General features: G+C 38.8%; 1 long non-coding RNA gene across 1 annotated transcript; it reads left to right on the top strand.

Moving 5' to 3' along the window:
• The first annotated feature begins 417 nt into the window (after positions 1-417).
• On the top strand, positions 418-2158 carry LOC144630656 (uncharacterized). Its single transcript, XR_013566596.1, has 3 exons — positions 418-476; positions 584-860; positions 2035-2158. It is a non-coding gene; the product is annotated as an uncharacterized LOC144630656 (long non-coding RNA).
• Positions 2159-8118: the final 5960 nt, after the last annotated feature.

Here is an 8118-nt window from a genome sequence, read left to right as displayed (position 1 = left end):
TTTCAGATTAGATTTCGCGTACGTTGCTCAGTTATTGTGGGTTAAATTTCCGGCTTGGAATATATAGAACAATCCAACATGAGCGACGAATTGTTAAATAAAACAAGCCTTACAATACAGCACGTTATATTGATCTTTCAGGTAAGCTCTCCGTTTTTCTTAGTAAAATCTTTATTTGGGAAGGTAATAAGAAGTAGTTATTTTGAAAATTGAAGAAAATTGAGAAAGAAGTCAAGATGAAATTTATTTCCTTCAACAAACAAATAATTCTTGCAGCTGCCTAAAAAAGAAAAACGAAAAGGAAACGCTGACAACGAAACTGATACTGTTTGAACGAAATGAAGAAGAAACAATTGTGTTTCCCGTGCATTTTTCCGGTAAAAAAAGATATAAATCTACGTGGAATTAAAGTAAAAACATACACTGATTTGAGTAGCATCAACTGCTTCTGTAAAGTTGCGAAAGTTAATCTAAAGGTTGGTAAAATACAAAGAAGCCTGAAGATTCGTTTTACATATTACAATTGGGAATTCTTAAATCCCTTTATTTTCAACTTATGGCGTTTTTCTTTATTCCTTTGTAGGGAATCTTAAAGTAAATTTATGGCTTCTTCTAAGACACGGGCTGCAATTCTGGTTATTTTCGCTTTGTACGCTTATCTACTAAGCGAAACAGACGCTCATTTGAAGATAGGAAGAAAGGAATTCAGACCAGTGAGGCAGGAGCTTAAGAAATTGCCCAGAGTCCGTATAAATCCTGCCTTCAGTGATAACAAGAACGGCCTGAATCAAAGACAACAATGGGTACCTAGAATTGAGGAAATCCCAGAGCTTTACAGCGAGGAGACAGCGGAAGACTAGGTAACAAATGTGTTTAAAAATAGTGTAGTTGTAGTCAGGGGATGACTCTTGCTTTGACGCTGCCTTTTAATTACTTTCAAGACGTTTCGTCTTCTTGCACCAACTGTAAATTTGCAGAACACAAAAGGGCGGTTGAGTTTGACCATAACTCTAACATCTCCACTCATAACCACAAAAACAAACATCAAATGTACTCAAATGGATTTGCATGCTGTTGATGTTGTTAGATATAATCCAAATTCTACACTCTACCAATGCTTGGCACGTGCATTAGTCTCGCGTCACGTTCTTTTTTAAACTTAACACGTAATTGTTTTTCAGTGCGCGCTTTTAACATGCTCCTTTTTTAGCTTTATGATTTCAACAGATACGGGATTAAGCACTAGCCGAACGTCTTGAAAGTACGATCAAAAAGTAGTGAGCGTCAAACCACCACCACTAACAAACTAGGTAATAAATATATACTGCTTTATAGTTTTTTGGCAGCGTCCAGACTCCTTCTTAGTCATATCTTGTCTTTCAACTAAAACAGGACACGGGAAATAGAAACGAGATAGAAAAAGTGAAGTAGGACGAGAACGTTATTAACGGCTAGTATAATATGCAAATAACCCAGGAATTCAAGCCAGGTCTGTTAAACCAAAACATTTTTCGGTGACCCTCTTCGTGGTTGTTCATCCTCACTTTCTTATGGGTTCCTATAGTTTGATGAGCAGTGTTCTATAAAATCAAACCATTATTGTCGAGTTTCCAATTTTTTAGGTATGTCCAGTTTAAAGCTTCTTTAATAAATACCAAAAAAGCTTGATGTTATGCGCCAATTAATGAATACAGTGTAAAATCTACCAGGTATTAATGGGCCCTTTGCAGCTGTCACATGGTGCAAAATCCACCATGTATGAGGGCAAGCTACGCTCTGGGACATTTAAAACAAAGCATGACTGGTTGAAGTTGCTTTGTTTTGGATGTACCAGCGAGTAGCTTGTCTTCCAGTAAGGTGTTATTTAGTACCTTGAACTGCAAAGGGCTCATAAGGTATAAACGAAAAGCCCTTAAGTAAATAAGAGAATGGTCACAAGTTAACAAGCCATGTTCAAGTTTAATCTACTGTACTTTAAAAATGCTGTCTAACGATTTATCTTTTCTTCTTACATGTTATATATTTGCTTTGCAGCCACTTGTCCTGAAATGGTCGGTTCTGAAGGAAACTGTCTGCCATACACTAGTGAACTCATGGTTAACCGAATCACCAGAAACTACGTTAGTTTTAATTTGTATCATTTAACGGGAATTTAATTTAATTTGTATATTTAATTTGTATCATTTTAATTTAATTTGTATCATTTTAATTTGTATCATTTAAGTTGAGATCTTTCCTTGATCCACGCCACATTTATGTGGGTCTTTGTCAACCAAATTAAAGTAATTTTTCAACGAGTAGACCGTGTTATTTTTTTTACAGACCTTTGAGTAAAAAATAAAAGTATATAAAATACATGTGAATATTTATATTCACCAGGGTGAATGTAGATAATAAACTAAGGTACACTTCTTAGCTGTATCTCTTGACTGGTGACTTAATGAAAAGCAGTTGTCTCAATTAATTTTGACTGGATGAGCTAAATGAAAGAAAATCATTTTGCAAGCTGCGGTTCTGTCCAGATGAAAATTTCTCCATGTAAATAGGCCCTTGTATGGACAAAAGTCGTCACCGGTTTGAGGGCTACATACTCCCCATCTTATTAAGCGTTTGTTTAAAAAACGTTTTCCTACTGACTGAGCCAATAATTGGCCCTCTTGGGTTCGCAAATGTCTTATACCCCATTCACACCAAAGCCAAAACACGTTTAAAAGCTGTTTAATAAAACATCGTTCAAAATTGTTTTCTTCATTGAAGTTGCAATCTGATGTTTGTCCGGATTTTGTTAAAGTTTGTTTGAACAGTATGTAAAATTGACTTTCAGTTTTCTGTTGCTGATTTCCATTTGTTAAACCTGCTTTACTAACATGGGGTATAAGAAACTCTATCCCCCAGAGTAACCCTTTACCCTTCCCCCTATAGCCACCTTCTTGATTTCTCTTGTGAACGGTTCGTTGCTGTTTTTTATTGGTTCATGCTTAGCTTGCCTATATTGAGTTAAGGCTGGTTCTCATATAATAGCCCCGATCGTTTCTATCGCCTCTGTCACTTAAAAAAACTTTCTTGCGATCGGGGCGACGTTATGAGAACATAACACAGACGGTCGCTAACGTCGGCGTCTTCACACCCCTCTGTAACAGACCTGGTGAAACCCGACCTGGTGGGTTATTTTGCCCTCCCTGGTGGAAATTTGACCTCCCTGGTCCCTGCTGAATATCTGAAAAATCCCTGGTCAATTTTATTTCTCCCTGGTGAAGAATTTTGTTTACCTGGTCAGGAAAAATCAACCAAAATCTTTCTGCTGGCTTTAATAAACAGAAGAAAACGACGCGCGGCAAAAAGATAATTTAATAATTGACTATAACTTGATGTAAATATAGCAAAAGGTAATTGTTAACTTTTTTCTATTGTTTTTGTCGCTTGTTCCGTTGTCAAGCACATCACTGAAGAGACAAAACAGATCTGTTTCCTTTTCTGTATGTAATACGAGCTTGTGAATGATTCAGAGCGATTTGAACAGCGCGCGCGGCCCAAAACAAATGTGTGGAAGTATTTTTGACCCGGCTTTCTACAGCGTTTTATCGAATAACTACGCAGAGGATAATCAGCTTGACCGAAATAATTCTTGGTGAGTATTAAACGGCCTTTTTTCGTCGATTTAGTAGCCTTGAGCAGTTTGAGAGGCGTTTGATATATAAAATATCGTGTTAAACTTTGCAGACCGCCAGCACAATGTGATGTAAAAAATACGCAAGTTATTCAAGTACATTCAAGATCATTCAAGTGGCGTATGACGGTAAATTTTAATTAAGCTGCCTCAAATTGTAAGTACTGTCTAAATATTACTTTGTGTAGCTTTCACCTGCATGAAACTATTGATGCCGATGACTGCGGTCATTAACACGTATTTGTAATTGCTCGCTTAATCCGAAAAAAGAGACAATTTATTCGACCTGTATAAACAAACGGTTTTTTATTTTGACGTCTTTATGCTATAACCTACTGAAAATGGATCAACGAATAAGGGCCGGCATTTTTAACATTTTGCAATTTTAATGGTAAACGGACAGTTTAAATTTAGGCGCGCCCGTGCGAGACAACCTCTGGATCTGTCTCTTGGTGCTAGGCTAGGCTCTTTTGATAATAAATATTTATGTCATTTACCTTCTGGAAAAGTAATTAAACTTGTAGTCAGATTAGCAGGGCTTGAGAGACGTTCAAACTAGGGACTAGGGAGTCGAGAAAATGATCCCGCGAAAAGTATGTTTTGGTGGTGTAATCCGTCAAGCGCAAGGTTGGTTGCCTGGTGAAGCGCGTTCCCCTTCCAAAAATAAGGAGCTTTGATTTTAACTGAAAAGGACTAGAAATAATCGTGTTTTTTTAAGTTTACTTTAAGCTGCCTAGTTGCCTATGAAACTCCCTTCAAAACGCACAAAATGTGATTTCGGGCTGTCTAATTTTCAAAATTTCCCGGGGAGGCATTCCCCCTGGACCCCCAGTAGTAGCTTACATCTTCGGCATTCACACGATTGCATCTTTCAGATCTTTGGCGCTCTGAAGAACCGTCGTTTTAAATCCTGCCTACAGGCCTGCTAAGAACTGTAAAAGTAACATGCATCTAAAGGAATCATTTTAAGGCGACAACGTCAGTTCATCGCGGTCGGCGGAATTTGTTCTTCTATTCGTCATCGCTTCTGCATGCATTGCGTGCCGTGTATGATCTCTGATGGACAAAAACGTGCGAGAATTTCAGAGGATTTCAGGAATATAACACGACTGTCCAAGTGCAAACTGACAGTGTCAATAGTATGATTATACTCATTGGCTCATTGTGACAATGATTTGCTAAATTTGACCCATTGCGGATCTTGTGGCTGTAATGCACTGTTCGATATAAAGAACGCTCGGGGATCGCAAAACGGCCCGTTTGCCGTATAACGCGAAAGCCTAAAAGGACTAGTTATAAGAGAAATTAAGTCCGATGCCTTTATTCGATTCTGTTTTTCCTTTGCCACTTTTCTCCGTCTAAGAGCAGGATACAAAGAGTATATTACTTCAGTTGTTTACGTACAATGCGAAAAAACGACGGTGTCATCTACAAAAAGTAAGTAATCAACCTGGTGGATTTTTTACTTCCCTGGTCGATTTTGGTTGCAAACCTGGTGGAAAATCAGGTGTCACCAGGTCTGTTACAGAGGGGTGTGTCTTCTAGCTTTTCTGTGGCTTTATCGTAATAACTGAGAAGATAGGAGGCCACGAGTTTTGCTCACATTGAAGGCTGCCATTTTGTTGGATTTAGGGCTAAAATGATTGTTTTTCGTAGGTCTTCGCTTATGATACCAGGCGTTGGGGACGATCATATGAGAAGTCCAGACCGCTTCCAATCGCTTCGATTGCCTACGATCGTCTCATGCAAACAACCGATGTGATACAAACGATCGGGGTTATCATATGACAATCAACCTTTGTTGATGCACGCTGGAAGTTTGGAAAGCACGAAAAAAGCGCAAGACCAACTCTACTGACTCTAGCTTACTGAGTGCTGTCCAAACTTCCCAAGTGCTCATGCATCCATAACTCGATATACGCACAGCTAAAAGCATAAAACAATTGTTTTTATAACATAACGACTACAAAATTGGTTGAACACAGCAAATTTGGCGAGCTTTATAAAATACAAGATACAGTAATCGGCGTTCCCTAAAATCACAAAAATGAACACCGCGCCACAAATATTCCCGCGTCTTCGCACCATGTATCAGTACATCAAAATGAAATGTCCAGTCGATTAATATTACTCGCCCTTATTGCAGTGCCGTAGCAGGGGTAAAATAAGTGGGGGGCACGCAAGCGCCGGAGGCGCGAGCAACCAGGGGGGTCTGGCATTCCCCCCAGAAAATTTTGAAATCTAGAGGCTTGGAAATGCTATTTCCAGCGTTCTCCAAAAGCTATTTGTGATTTACGCATATCGCGAATTATTTTCTTCCTACACTGTCTCATCAAACCAATGCACATTGAAGAGAGTATAACACTTGCAAGGTCAATTACAAAATAGAAAACCGACTGTCTCTGTATCTTGAAACCAGCAAATGTTTCACTTTTCAGCGTCATCATAGTGAGTTCGTAGTTATTATTAAACTGTCTGAGTTGCCTTAGAGGCAAACGTAGACAGCAGAACAGCAGAATCCTTTCCCTGATACGTGCTTACGACAAAGTGATGTTCTACTTCGTCAGTTCACGCCTGTTACTGAGGTACAGTTAGCGAAGCTTATTGGTAAATCTGTGCGCAAGTCCTGTGACCTGGATCCTATTCCAGCAACAGTACTAAAAGAGTGTCTCACTGATTTGTTGCCAGTCATCACTAAAATAGTCAATGTGTCTGTAACTGAAGCCGTGGTGCCTTCTAGTCTAAAAAATGCTTCATTGCATCCACTTCTTAAGAAGCAAACTCTGCCTTATGAAGAATTTAGCAGCTTTCGCCCAGTTTCTAACCTGGCTTTCATTTCCAAATGTGTCGAAAAAGTTGTTGCAGCTCAGACATGTCAACACGTTGAGGATAACAACTTAAACGAACTTTATCAGTCAGCATATAAACAGTACCACAGCACTGAAACGGCGATGATCAAAGTTCAAGATGATATTCTTCGGGCAATTGATAACAACTGTTGTGTAATTCTGCTGCTACTTGACCTTTCAGCAGCATTTGATACTGTTGATCATCGTATCCTATTAGATCGTCTGTCACAACGGTTTGGTATCGTAGACAACGCTTTGGAGTGGTTCCGATCATATCTGTCTGACCGGCATCAAGTCGTGAAAGTAAATGGAAGTCAGTCTTCTCGTCGTAAGCTCCGCTGTGGTGTACCTCAGGGTAGTGTCCTCGGACCCATTCTATTCCTGCTCTACACGTCCCCATTAGGCGATATCATGAGGTACCATCAGGTCAAGTTCCACCTTTACGCTGATGATACGCAGCTGTATCTCACCTTTAAATCGCCCCCTGAGATGGCTAAAACGGCGATGGAGGCTTGTGTGCGTGACATTGATACTTGGATGACGGCAAACATGTTAAAGATGAACAGGGACAAGACCGAGTTACTTGTCTTGAAGGCTCGTCATCGTCCACTCCCCCCACTGACGTCTATTTCAGTCTGTGATGAGGATATTGACCTATCATCTAAAGCCAGAAACATTGGTGTAATTTTCGACACATCTATGTCCATGGAAAACCACATTACTGCTATTTGCAAGTCAGCTTTCTATCATCTTCGGAATATCAGTCGCATTAGGAAATATTTAAGTTTTCATACTGCTGAAATGCTGGTACATGCATTTGTATCCTCCAGATTAGATTTCTGCAATTCACTTTTGTTTGGACTGCCTAAACAAACTTTAAAGAAGTTACAGCATGTTCAGAATGTAGCAGCCCGGATTTTGACACGCGAAAATGTGAACATATTACACCGGTACTTTATAACCTTCACTGGCTACCTATAGAAGAGCGCATAATATTTAAGCTGCTTCTTATAACATTCAAGTGTTTGATGGGCTTAGCCCCAACTTATCTGTCTGATATGATCAAGAGATATGTTCCGAGACGTAATCTACGTTCCATGAATGGCCATCGCTTGGATGACGTCGCCTATAATTTGCGCAGCTACGGATTTCGAGCTTTTTCTGTAGCCTCGCCACAACTCTGGAATGCCTTACCTTTAGAAATTCGATCGTGCAATGGCATTTCAGAGTTTAAGCGCAAACTAAAGACACATCTTTTTAGGAAAGCTTTTAGTTAGATATTTTTATAATTTAGTGTATTTTTACAATTAACTTAGGTGAATTAGTTAGTCTTTTTATTCGTTTTAATTCTTTTATTGATCTTTTATTCTTTTTATTATATACAAATTGTAACTTTTTTTAATATAGATATGTAATTTTTAATTGTAAATAACTTGTAAAGCGCTATTGGTTAGAGATAGAAATAGCGCTATATAAATAAAGTATTATTATTATTATTATTATTATTATTATTATTATTATTATTATTATTTCATACAGGTCTGTTTTTACTTTTTGGGAATAAAAACTGGGGGCACGGGCCCCAACGGCCCCTCCCCTTGC

The sequence above is a fragment of the Oculina patagonica genome, chromosome 11, assembly GCF_052425735.1.
Source record: "Oculina patagonica isolate OP01 chromosome 11, crgOcupat, whole genome shotgun sequence".
Classification (NCBI taxonomy): domain Eukaryota; kingdom Metazoa; phylum Cnidaria; class Anthozoa; order Scleractinia; family Oculinidae; genus Oculina; species Oculina patagonica.
The sequence above is the reverse complement of the archived record's forward strand: the minus strand, read 5'-3'. Positions and strand labels throughout refer to the sequence as shown.